The 13,392-nt window shown below is 40.0% G+C and overlaps 1 long non-coding RNA gene across 2 annotated transcripts; it reads left to right on the forward strand.

Moving 5' to 3' along the window:
• Nucleotides 1-81: 81 nt before the first annotated feature.
• On the forward strand, nt 82-10,530 carry LOC113025293 (uncharacterized). 2 transcript variants are annotated; one of them, XR_003272781.1, is made up of 3 exons: nt 82-165; nt 9,943-10,123; nt 10,315-10,530. It is a non-coding gene; the product is annotated as an uncharacterized LOC113025293 (long non-coding RNA). The 2 variants fall into 2 exon arrangements; XR_003272782.1 differs by having other exon boundaries at nt 10,357-10,530.
• Nucleotides 10,531-13,392: the final 2,862 nt, after the last annotated feature.

Here is a 13,392-nt window from a genome sequence, read left to right on the forward strand (position 1 = left end):
ACTACACTGTGATGAGGCCTTTCTGAGTCTATATGAAAATAATAAATAATGAAATGCCGGCTTTTACTCTGAAAAGTGAAAGTGTGGACGCCACTGCTTAAGCTCAAGGAAGCATAGGTTATTACAATAACAGGCGAGTGGAAGACGCTGAGTGGCAGCGTGCAGGTATCTTTTCACTTTCAAAATTCATATCTTCAGAATCTTTAATCAAGCTCTATAGTACTTTTGCTATTGTAGTGAAACTGATAACCTGACAAAAAACGAACCAGCTTAACAGATGGCGGGCGTTAGCTTATGTGGAAAACCGATAATAAAGTTGCCTTTTTAGTAACCTGATAAGGTAGACCTAGTTGTAGGAAACCCCTAGCTACATTTTTCTTTAGATTTCGCTTGCTTAGATATAAGGTCATGTATATGTATCGATTCGCTAAATCGATGCATTTTCCCTTTGTAGCTTCCGGTCTATGTCCAGGCGTGACATATGTTTAGTCGTCACGCCAGTGCTATTTTTGCATTATTAAAAAACAAACGCTCAATCAATCAGTCGAATAAATAAATTCTCACGTAATAGCTACACGCTTGTCGTTATAGGCACCGACCAGCTGTCATGTCATAAAATGTATGAACGTGTCTACCCTTATATTGCAATGATTTTTTTGTTTTTTAAAAGATGCTTAATGTTAGTATGTACGTAATAGTATACATGTGAAGATGTTCAGTAAGCCTTGCATTGTTTTTGACGTGTGGGAATAGCCCTGTTTCCATAGTTTCCTCCGTCTCCTGGGTTCTGATGTCAACAGAGCTTCCCCTTCTCACTCCTCCTCTGTTAAAGCCACCCTACTCTGTTATCTGTTAACAGATGATGAGTCACCAAGCAAGCAAAGCATCTCGGTTATTTTTCTTTCGCCATTAATAAGCATTCTCTGGGTTTCAAGTAGAGGAGAAAAGCAGTTGTTGTTGTTTGGATTTTGCCATAATGATGTTATCATCACATTTACGTTTTTGAGTATTTGAAAAGAAAAAATTGAAAAGACTGTTTCAAAGCACGTTTTGCTACAAGCCTCATTCAGATAGCATTTTTTACTATTTCTTAAGGACATGACTTTCAAATACTGTTCAGATACTGCTTTCTCTGAAAATCCCCGAAAGGCCTTCAGAAAGCATTTAGAACTATAGCTCTAGATAAATTGCAAGAGAGTCTGACACACACATAAACTTGCCTAAAGGTTTTCCTGAGCCACTTGATCCACTTCCAGCATATTCTTTTGGCATGTTGAATTTTAAGGCAAATTTGAGTCAATATGTGCGTTTTGTCTCAATTAACAGTTATATTTTCATTTTCACATACTGTATTAACACAATAGACCTAAAATCACACAAAACAAAAAATCTCAGTAGGAAAAAGATTTTTTTTTACAATGAAAACAGAATTAAAATGCAGAAAATGTCTCAAGCTTTTTTTGTATAACTATCTATAAAATAATAATCATAATCATGCCACACAAATCATTTGTGCCACTCCAAAAATTAGTTCGTGTCCACAATAAGACAGACAATATCTATGTCGTCCCCTCAGCCTCCCTGGGAAAGTCTGTTCCAGGGTGCTGGAAAGTAGGGTGCATCTGTTTGTCGAATCTCGGATACAGGAGGAGCAATGTGGTTTTTATCCTGGTCGTGGAACACTGGACCAGGTTATTATCCTCTCACGGATACTTGAGGGTGCATGACAGTTGGCCTAACCAGTCTACATGTGTTTTGTGGATTTGGAGAATGCATTCAACTGTGTCCCTCGGAGTGTCCTGTGGAAGGTGCTCCAGGAGTATGGGGTGTTTGGCCCATTGCTATGGGCCATTCAATCCTTATACAACCGTTGCATAGCCGGCAGTAAGTTGCTGGCTATGCCAGGGGTTCCCTGGTTCCCTTTTTGCACCGATTCTGTTCACAGTTTTTATGGACAGAATTTCTAGCCTAGAGACGTAGCGGAAGGCTTTCACTTGGGTGGTCTCAGAATCTCATCTCAGCTTTTCGCGGAGGATGTGGTTCTTTTGGCTTTATTGGGTGATGGCGTCCAGCTCGCACTGGAATATTTCGCAACTCATTGTGAAGCGGTGGGAATGAGAATCAGCACCTCCAAAACTGAGTCCATGGTCCTTAGCTGGAAAAGGATGGAGGGCCCACTCCCGGTCAGAGGAGTATAAGTATCTCTGGGTTTTGTACACGAGTGATGGGAGAAGAGAGCGGGAGATCGACAGACGGATTGGTGCTGTGGCTGCAGTGATGTGAACCCGGTATCAGTCCGCTGTGGTGAAGAGAGAGCTGTGGGTAGTGACCGAAAGAACGAGATCGCGATCACAAGCGGCAAAAATGAGCTTCCTCAGAAGGGTTGCTGGCCTCTCCCTTAGAGAAAGGGTGAGAGGTTCAGCCATCTGGAAGGGTCTCAGAGTAAAGCTGCTGCTCCTCCACATGAAAAAGAGCCAGTTGAGGTGGTTTGGGCATCTGACAAAGATGCCTCCTGAGGTGCCTCTTGGGTGAGGTGTTCTGGGCATGTCCCACCAGGAGGAGGCCCCGGGGCAGACCCAGGACACGCTGGAGAGATTATATCTCGGCTGGTTTGGGAACGCCTTGGTGTTCCTTCAGACAAGCTGGAGGAGGTGGCTGCTTAGGCTGCTGCCCCCGCGACCAGGCCCTGGAAAAGCAAAAGAAGATGGATGGATGTTAGGGCTGCCACGATTAGTCGACTAGTCACGATTACGTCGACTATCAAAATCATCGATGACTAATTTAATAGTTGACGCGTCGTTTGAAGCTTTGTAAGATCCCAAAAGACGCAGGAATAAGTAGTAGTATTTAAGAGTGTAATAATGGACTGAAACAGAAGATGACAGCACTGCATGTACAAGGATGCCAGCTGCTGTTAAACCCAGAAGAAGAAGAAGCAGTGTCCGGTATCGTAGCTCGATACCGGACAACATAGCTCAAGTCTCGATAGAGCCCGTGAGAACACCGGACTCCCGGCAAATTGTTTTCAAGCCCACCGCCGTCTTTTGCTACTCAGGTTAAACATGATATATGAGTCACTTAGATAACTTAAAAATGTTATTGTTTGGTTTTTTTTTTTCAGTATTTTATTTGTTCCTGAGTAAATCGATTTGGCTGAGATTAAAGTTATAGTTTTTACACAGCTGAATACACGTCAAGCAGACAACTGATTGTCAGAAGTGTGAGATGGTCGAGAATATACTCAGGTGTCCTTTTATATTTTAGATAGCAAGGCGCAGATGGCTGAGCCCAAATCTAATTAATTATTTCTCTGCAATTACAAACTCTGTCCTTACAATCCTGGTATCAAAATAAAGCTAACACTTGTGAGATTTCATCAGCGGTGTAAATATTGAAGCAGATATTACTGTGTCACAGTTACTGAGACTGTAACACAGAAAAAGTAAGTATATTTTATCCTTGCCTAATTTTTTTTTTTTTTTAATTTTTAGCATATAACCTAGGGCTGCTCGATTATGGCAAAAATGATAATCACGATTATTTTCACTGAAATTGAGATCTCGATTATTTGACGATATTTATTTAACCCTTTAAGACCTACCATAGAAACAAGTCCGCCAGAGCTTATATATATATTTTTTTACATGCTGTAGTGCCATTTTTGGGAGCATTTCAAGTTGCTATACATCAATGCAACTGTTATAGCCCATATTTTAATAATATGTATGCATTAAGTCCATAGTAATTACATTAATTGCAAAAAAGTGCAATAAACAACAAAAAAATTGAAAATCGGTTTTTTGTTTTTTTTTTTTACATATATTTCTACTTGGGGAAATTTAAGAGGCTTATCCCTCAAAACTTTAAATACAAAAAAGTTGCAAAAAATAGTTTCCCACCACAGGAAATTTATTTTGAGTGTCTTCATAGTTTTATTTTGGAGATACAGCAATTTTTATATACTGCAGGAAAAACAAAAAACAATCTTATGATGCAAATTTGCAAAGAAAACAGCATGTGCATCAAAACAAACTATTTCCAGCAGTGCAATTTGAGTTCTAAGCATCCCAGCAACTATTCAGAAAAGTATAGAGTCAAACATGACTTATAAAAACACCAGTATAGGCTTTTAAGGCCTACAAGTAAAAAACTAAATTTTCTGCCAAAATGACGTCACTTCCGGTTTCGAACAGGAAATGGCGGACATGCGATAGTTCGCGTTGACGTCTTTTTCACTGTGGGAAGTGTTACGAACAGCTGATCGGATCGGCAAAGCATGTTTCTGGAATATTATGTTTTTGTTCCTGCAAGCGCTTTTTATGCAATTTTTGCAAAGCTTTATGTGGAAGGAAACCGTGACCGAGGACAAGCTGATGGCATAAGATGTAAGTACAACTCCTCCGGTTTCATATGCAAAACAAATTATTGCGCTAGCTTACGCGGTTCCGGTTCTACGGGGATTTAAAGGGTTAACAATAACAATGTATTGAATAATGACTTTAAAAAATAATATAAAATAGTGTGCAAATACTGATAACAGTGCAAATGTTTGCAATATAAAAAATAAATGAAAAATGTAAACATCTATGTTTAGTGAACTTTGCAGTGTTGCTCTGTGGTGCAGCTATGACACCGTAGCAAAGTTTACACACTATGTCTACTTGATCTACATCTGACTCCGCGAACCCATAATGTTTCCACACCACTGAAGTTTTTTTTTTTTTTACCTCTCTTTTCAACCAACGGCAGTCACTCTCCTCTCCAAATAACTTCTGCTTAGCTTTCCGAGCTTCCCTTGGGTCCTCTTAATTGTTGTGATGCGTGTTCGAAATGCAGAGAGGTGCGCTCGATTTGCCACACGGAGCAGCGCGAGAGTAAAGCACGAGGGAGGGGCTAATAATCGGCTCAGTCATTTTTAATGATCGTTGAAAGCCCAGATCGTAATCGTGATTAAAATTCGATTAATTGAGCAGCCCTAATATAACCCTTTTAAAAATATGCCTCAGATCACATTTGGTTCCAGGATTTCAGTAACCAACATATAAACATCATCTGTGCAAAGATTTATGTTTCTAAAGTGAAACAGTGAAAAATTACAGCCCTGTCTATACATGAATATCCAGACGTTGTACAAAAATGTCCAATTTTGGCACACAATTGGACACCGTGCCAGTTGAATTTTTTAGGTATTGAAGAGCAGAAATTAATAAATTTTATTAACAGGCCTAAAAATGCTTTTTTTAAAATATATTTTTGAAGAATTAACCACACATTTACATGGTAATGGCCCTTTTCTGCAGTGTGCATGAAGCGTTTAATTGGTCTCTGGCCCTTTAAACTCAGAGGGGCTGTAACTTTGGTTTCTTTTGGTCAATTTGCATGATTGACACCTCTTTTTAATCGTTTTAGCCAATAGAATCAAAGTAACGATGCCACGTTCACGTCACTTCAACCAATCAGACGTTGTCTGTGAAGGTTCTCAGTCATCCAGGTCATCGTAGTCAAAGGAGCTTGCAAAGCTCCTTTTCTTTGCTCCTTTTCTTTGCAAGCTCCTTTGACCAATCAGACGTTACAATGCCAAAATCCACGTGGGCCCAAATTTGCTGCATGTGGTGTCTGTCCAGTCACGTGTCTGTAGGTGGGTCTAAAATGGAGATTGTTGACGGAAAACGGCTCTGATACAGCTAGGTAGGCGTGGTAACTTCTGATAATCACGTGGCTACCGTCTACCGGCGACAATAACGGAGGAAATTGGGACCGTAAGCCAATCTCTGTCTTAGCGCATTTGTGTCGCTATGTGTTTTTGTGGTCTTCTTTTGCGGCTCATTCAGTGAATTTTGGTCTGATCGTGGTGAAACTTGGTGTGTGGAGTCAGTGATAGCTCTGGAAGCTAACCAGCCTATCTTTAGCCGGTTACATGAAGTCTGGAGAATTTCCGGTTTGATTTTGTTTGTTTGGCGGTCTTCTGCACATTTACGTAACTGCTCTTTTAATCATGGCTTGTTTTCCATGTGTTTGGTGGTTGTAGAAATTGGTTATATGACATTTTAGCTGAGATTCAGAGGTTTCTGTGGATACCACACATGTCTGGACTTATATTTGTCACCCCGTGTTATAACCGATTAAATGTGATCTCCTCCTTTTTGCCCCCGGTACCGGGGGCGTGGGGCTTAAAGCTGTAAACTAATAATAGTTATATAAGAGCAGATGCATGCTGGTGTAATAAGCTGTACGTTGTACATCCAATGGATGTTGAAAAGGCTCTGGAGGTCCCTGTATTAAGCACGTAAACCTGTGACACAAAAATCACCAAACTCGGACCACCACAGACTGTTTTCCATCGTGGTGATGAATAAAATGCTGGGCTGGCATGTAAAAGGGCATTTATTCCCTTCAAGGACCTGAAGCTCCATAAAGCACCCCTCCATTAGCCAAACCCATCTGTTCTCCAATTGGATTGTTAAATTTGTGATTGATATGACATTGGCCAATCAGATGAAATGAAGAAAAATAGGGTCAAAATTCGTACTTGTAACTTGAAACTTGAGTGCAGAGTTTCACACGTATTTTTTGGCTAACTCCACACACAAATTCTTTTTACACATACAAATCTTTTTTATGCACACACAAATTCTTTTTACACATACACATCTTTATTAAGCACACACAAATTCTTTTTACAAATACACATCTTTATTACGCACGCACAAATTCTTTTTACACATACAAATCTTTTTTACACGCACACAAATTCTTTTTACACATACAAAACTTTTTTACACACACACAAATTATTTTTACACATACAAATCCTGATTTACAAGTACAAAATATTTATGACCACAATTTGAGCCCATAGTTTTAAGTCTGCACTTCTGACTTGATGAGAGTGGGTCTTGTGCTATGTCATCTAAAATCTGTCATTTTATTTGGACACATGGCATGCCCATCAACTCTTTTGGGTTAAATATTCAAAGAGGTCTTGAAAATGGAACAATATAGCAATTTGGTTACAGTTGCAGGATTCATTTTAGCAGTCAAAATGCCAATCGCCTGATCCCTGCTTGTCTGTGGCAGTCAAGGCATTAGGGATAGGGTTTGGACTCAGGGGTTAGGGCTTTATATTGGACTATTGATCACACCATATCGACATAACTTTGCCCTGCTAGTCTGCTCACCTGAAATGAACTACTTTTTCATTGCTGTTAATTGTTTTGCTGCATTTGTTGTATGTATGAATAATACTAATAAATTAGTACTTGTGTTGGACCAATGAGACTATGAGTTAAGCAAGACATTTTGAGGAAGTCAGTGCATTTCAGACTGATGACATTAAAATACCACAATGACACAGAACATACGGGGGCGTGGGGGAGCATTTTAGTTTATCACTTTTGTGGTGATGATTGCATTATTTAGCTTGGAACTTTTGTTAGAGCTCATCAAACAACGTGAGGCAGCACACCCTCATGTTACAAAATCAACCATTATGTCCACAAGACCGTTAGATGTCATATGTGACTTAGAGTGGGTTTAAAAAATCGATTTCCCCGATTCAAATTGATTTTAGTTCTTAAATAATGCAATATCGATTCAATAAATCCTGAATTGATTAAATGAACAAAAAAAAAAAAAGTATAAGTATATATATATATATATATATATATCTACACACACATATATAAAAAAAAACAAAAAAAACACCCAGCACGCCCCTGCGGGCGGTTTATCCTTCAAGCTCGGGTCCTCTACCAGAGGCCTGGGAGCTTGAGGGTCCTGCGCAGTATCTTAGCTGTTCCCAGGACTGCGGTCTTCTGGACAGAGATCTCCGATGTTATTCCCGGGATCTGCTGGAGCCACTCGCCTAGCTTGGGAGTCACCGCACCTAGTGCTCCGATTACCACGGGGACCACCATTACCTTCACCCTCCACATCCTCTCGAGCTCTTCTCTGAGCCCTTGGTATTTCTCCAGCTTCTCGTGTTCCTTCTTCCTGATATTGCTGTCATTCGGAACCGCTACATCGATCACTACGGCCGTCTTCTTCTGTTTGTCTACCACCACTATGTCCGGTTGGTTAGCCACCACCATTTTGTCCGTCTGTATCTGGAAGTCCCACAGGATCTTAGCTCGGTCATTCTCCACCACCCTTGGGGGCATCTCCCATTTTGACCTCGGGACTTCCAGGTTGTACTCGGCACAGATGTTCCTGTACACTATGCCGGCCACTTGGTTATGGCGTTCCATGTATGCCTTGCCTGCTAGCATCTTGCACCCTGCTGTTATGTGCTGGATTGTCTCTGGGGCATCTTTACAAAGCCTGCACCTGGGGTCTTGCCTGGTGTGATAGACCCCAGCCTCTATGGATCTTGTGCTCAGAGCTTGTTCTTGTGCTGCCATGATTAGTGCCTCTGTGCTGTCTTTCAGTCCAGCTTTGTCCAGCCACTGGTAGGATTTCTGGATATCAGCCACCTCCTCTATCTGCCGGTGGTACATACCGTGCAGGGGCCTGTCCTTCCATGATGGTTCCTCGTCTCCCTCCTCTTTCTTGGGTTTCTGCTGCCTGAGGTATTCACTGAGCACTCGGTCAGTTGGGGCCATCTTCCCAATGTATTCTTGGATGTTCCTTGTCTCATCCTGGACTGTGGTGCTGACACTCACCAGTCCCCGGCCCCCTTCCTTCCGCTTAGCGTACAGCCTCAGGGTGCTGGACTTGGGGAACCCGAGAAGAAACAATAGACGTTCGTCTTTTTTATATATATATATATATATATATATATATATATATACACACACACACACACACGTACACCTGGGAAACGAAAGCTGCTCACTCACAGCAGCGCCATTGATGGTAATGGGGACATTTGCTTCTCTACACCTTCAGAAGTCCACTATCATCTCTTTTGTCTCTGTGACGTTAAGGATGAGATGATTCTTTTCGCACCTTGTAAGCTGCCTCATCACCTTTGGTGATAAGACCCATCACTGTTGTGTTGTCCACAAAACCTGAAACAATGAAATTGGAGTTGCTAGTGGCCGTGCAGTTGTGGTGTAGCGTGAGTACAGGAGAGGGCCCAGTACACACCCCTGTGGAGCACCAGTTTTCATTATGACTGGGGATAAGGTGATGCTGCCCAGTCTGACCACCTGGTGTCTGTCAGACAGGAAGTTAAGGATCCAGCTGCAGAGAGAGCTGCTCAATCCTAGATCCTGCAGTTTCCTGTCCACCCTTTAGGGAACAATGGTATCCTTACTGGATAATAATTAACACACTCTATGAATGGAAAGAGTTGTAGATGTTGTAGTTGTAGATGAATCTGAAACCAATTTGGGCCAGCTGAAAAATTCTGTGATAATTCCATTATGATTTAAATTCTAAGACTAGTATAGAAAGTGAATTCCCATCAATTTCCATCTCTACATCTATTCAAAAACAACCTTGACCTTTTCAGTAACGTGAAATTTTGTGATTTCTGTAATATCATGATATTTTATCTCGCATTAAACTTTACTCCCCTAAGCTTTAATATTATATCAAACTCACCAGGTAGATGTGTCAATTAAACAGTGTTTACTGTCTAATGGACACATTTTGTTAACAAAATAATTATATATTGCTGCCTTATTGGGGCAGGGATAGCTCAGTAGGTAAAGTGGTCGCCCCATGATCGGAAGGTCGGCGGTTCGAATCCACTTAACGGCTACCCTGAGATACCCCTGAGCAAGGTACCGTCCCTACACACTGCTCCCCGGGCGCCTGCTTAGTGGGCTGCCCACTGCTTCACTGAGTGAATGGGTCAAATGCAGAGAAAAACAAGTAATTTCCCCATGGGGATCAATAAAGTATCCATTATTATCATTATTATTATTATTATTATTGGGTTCTATATCTGTCACTTTTGCATTTAGCATGTTTTTGTTTTTTGTTTTTGTTCTCCAGGTTTCTGCTCCAGGATTTTTGTTTGACAGTGACAGCATCTATTTTTACATTTTCAGCATAGAGACATTACACTGATAATCACTGGAATGATGGGAGTTCCTGCATCCTGTGTGGTGGTGCTAACATTCATTCTTTACAGCCACAGTTTGAAAATACAAAGTACTCTGCATGTGTCTAAAAGGTAAAAATATACACATATTGTTTTATTTTTTGTCTAGCTACAGCCTTACTAGGCTGTTAAAGCAACTTTAATTATAAAAACACAAAAATGTATGGATTGGTATATGATATGGTATGCTGGTTCTTGTTTTGATGTGTTTTTGGTGTAATTGAACATGTTATTAATAATTGATTTTGTCTGTATTACTGAAGTTCTCAGGAAAATGTTCTGAATCCCAGTAAATGTGTGTCCAGGACTAATCAGCAGCAGATAATAGCAAATCCATACAACTTCTCTGTGGATCTTCGCATGCCTGGTGTTATCCCAACTGGGGTAAGTGTGTTTCCACTCAATGTTGGTGTGTGTCTATCAGTAGGGATGTGCAATATGACCAAAATCACATATCCCGATATAAAACATCTATCGTCCCGATAACGATATAAATCACAAAAATATAAAATTTTCTGTATATTCTGTGAATCTCGGGCAGCTCGACTTGCGTGAAGTGTTTCCAGCTGGGCGTCTTGTACCTGGAGTCTAATGTTTTAACCGATACATGAAACTACACCTTCTCAAACATAAGTTGTAATGGCCGCCGTTTTCTTTGTGAGTATTTATTACACGGCGTGCTGCAGGGAAAAGCCTGTTCTAACATTTGACTCTAAGGTTTATTTTTTAGCACCTGGCGGCTCTTTTTTGCGTCTCATCTGTAAACACTCTTCATACTCTTTCACGTGATTCAGTTTATTTTGAAAAGTCTCAACAGGATCTTGAGCTTTATTGTGAAAGGTTTATGTGGAAAATAAACAAGCGGACATGCGGTGGTTTTACGGTCGTTGTTGCTAACTTGTTGTGCTTGTCCGTCCATAGTGTGGTTATATTAAATATAAGAGAAAGAAAGAACTTTAAGAAATTAATATAGCCACTACAGTGACCATCAAAACGATGAAAAAATATTGCCGTGAACAGTTTATTTTGCGACACCATGAAGCAAACGATAGCGTAAAATGAAACGATAGTTGTTTTTATATCGTCATCCAATATATATCGTTATATCGAACAGCCCTATCTATCAGTTGTTTGTTTCAGAAGTTTATGCGCACTTATCAAGGGTATGAATGCCATGGTAATTTGGGGCTTATAATTAGTTGTTTGACCTGTTCTTTTAAATAAAGTAGAATGATTGTATAGCTTATATAGTTAATGACTTTAAAATAAAAGAATTTAGTGCACAAGTTTAATTTTTAAAACATGATTTTTCTTTGTCCACACATTTAATACATGCAGGCTCAAATATATTTATATATACGCCCAGTAATATTCAGTGTCCTTAAACAAGTTGTAGGTTAACCAAATGCTTTTGGTAGCCATTAACAAGTTTCTGGCACAACTCTGGATGGATACATGATCACCTTTCTGCTTTTGTGACCTTTGCCAGCACCATCTTACCCTTCCGACCATACACAAACATCACACGGGGAAGACAGGTCAGAGAGGTATAACAATGGAAAATGCACAACATGAGGAAAGATGAGGATGAAAAAGAACTCCCCCCAGACTGAGCTCCAACAGGGAGATCAGTTTGAGAACAGAAAAAAAACGTCTCAGCACTAGGGCTGCCACAAACAATTATTTCGATAGTCGACTAGTCACCAATTATTTTTGCGATTAGTCAGCTTGAAGTGTTTAAGGTATGTGCTAACTAAAAATAAAGACAAGATGATAGTTTATTAAATTTTAATGAAATTTGCGGGTTGTTTCAGTGAAGTTCAATAAGCTCAGCCGTCTGCTCCTTGCTACACAGTAAAAAACAGAGTGTCAATTTTACACTTACAGAGTTGATTTTAACTCTGCTTCAGATAACATTTGGTCCCACTCAAAATTAGAGTAAAATTTACTCTATGGCCAGTGTTAACTTTTTAGTGTTAATTCTACTCAGTTTAGTGTCAAAATTAACAACAAAATGTGTAAAAATATTTAACACTGAGGGTTATTCACACTGTTTAGAGTAATATGATTTCACTTTATAGAGTTATTTTTAGTCCAAGTTCACTCTAGTGTGTAATAATATTTCATTTTCATTATTTTTTCATATTTATCATATGATGCTATATTTCTAAATGGCTGTGATCTATCCTATATTATGAAAATAACTACAAACATACAGGTTACAGTAACAGCATTTATTAGCATAACAAACTCTTACAAATGACAGTAGCTATGATGCTCACCAGAGAAAGCAATATGGGACCACAAAGAGGGCGTTGTCATTCACTCCATACGACAATTGTATGTCAAAAGGCCTGGGATAATGCAGGCTGTCAACATGAAAGACAACTAAATCTTGCTTTGTCCTGGTCAACTCATAAGCGTGGAAATGTTCATGAAAGGCTACTGTACATAATGGCAAAGTGAGAAGTACCAGTTTCTCATGTATTATCAGAACTGACTCAATCTGGTAAAACACAGGCATTTCAGACACTACTTTGCCACAAATAACCAAATGCGGGCGGTAAACAATACCATTCTGTTTAGCCCAGTTCACTTTCATAACTTGAACTCTATTGGGCAGTTAAGATAAGATAAGATAAGATAAGATAAGATAGAACTTTATTAATCCCTCGGGTGGGTTCCTCTGGGAAATTCGATTTCCAAAAAAGCACAGCACCGACAGAAGTTACAGAGTTATACACACACACATATATATATAAATACAGAGACAATATAAATAAAATATACGAAGGGGATAAATAGAATAAATAGGAATAAAAATAAAAATACAAGTGAATTGCACATTTCAAGTATTGAGTCTATTGCACCGTTGACTATTTACAAAAGTATTGCACAAAAGGTATTGCACAGTGAGGTGAAGAGGCACTACAGCTTAGTTGTTCCCTCCTTTGTCCTCCTGTTTCCCCTCCCTCTCCCCTCCAGAGAGGAGTTAAACAGTCTGATGGCGTGTGGGACAAAGGAGTTTTTAAGTCTGTTAGTTCTTGTCTTTGGGAGAAGCAACCTGTCACTGAACAGACTCTTCTGGTTGTTAATGGCCGTGTGCAGAGGATGCCTGGCATTGTCCATAATGTCCATCAGTTTCTTTAATGTCCTTTTCTCTGCCACTGTCACCAGAGTGTCCAGCTTCATGCCGACCACAGAGCTAGCCCTCCTGATCAGTTTCTCCAGCCTGGATGAGTCCTTCTTTGCTGTGCTGCTCCCCCAGCACACCACAGCATAGAAAAGTACTCCAGCAACCACCGACTGGTAAAACATCCTCAGGAGCTTCCTGCAGATGT

Source organism: Astatotilapia calliptera, chromosome 7 (genome assembly GCF_900246225.1).
Source record: "Astatotilapia calliptera chromosome 7, fAstCal1.2, whole genome shotgun sequence".
Taxonomy (NCBI): domain Eukaryota; kingdom Metazoa; phylum Chordata; class Actinopteri; order Cichliformes; family Cichlidae; genus Astatotilapia; species Astatotilapia calliptera.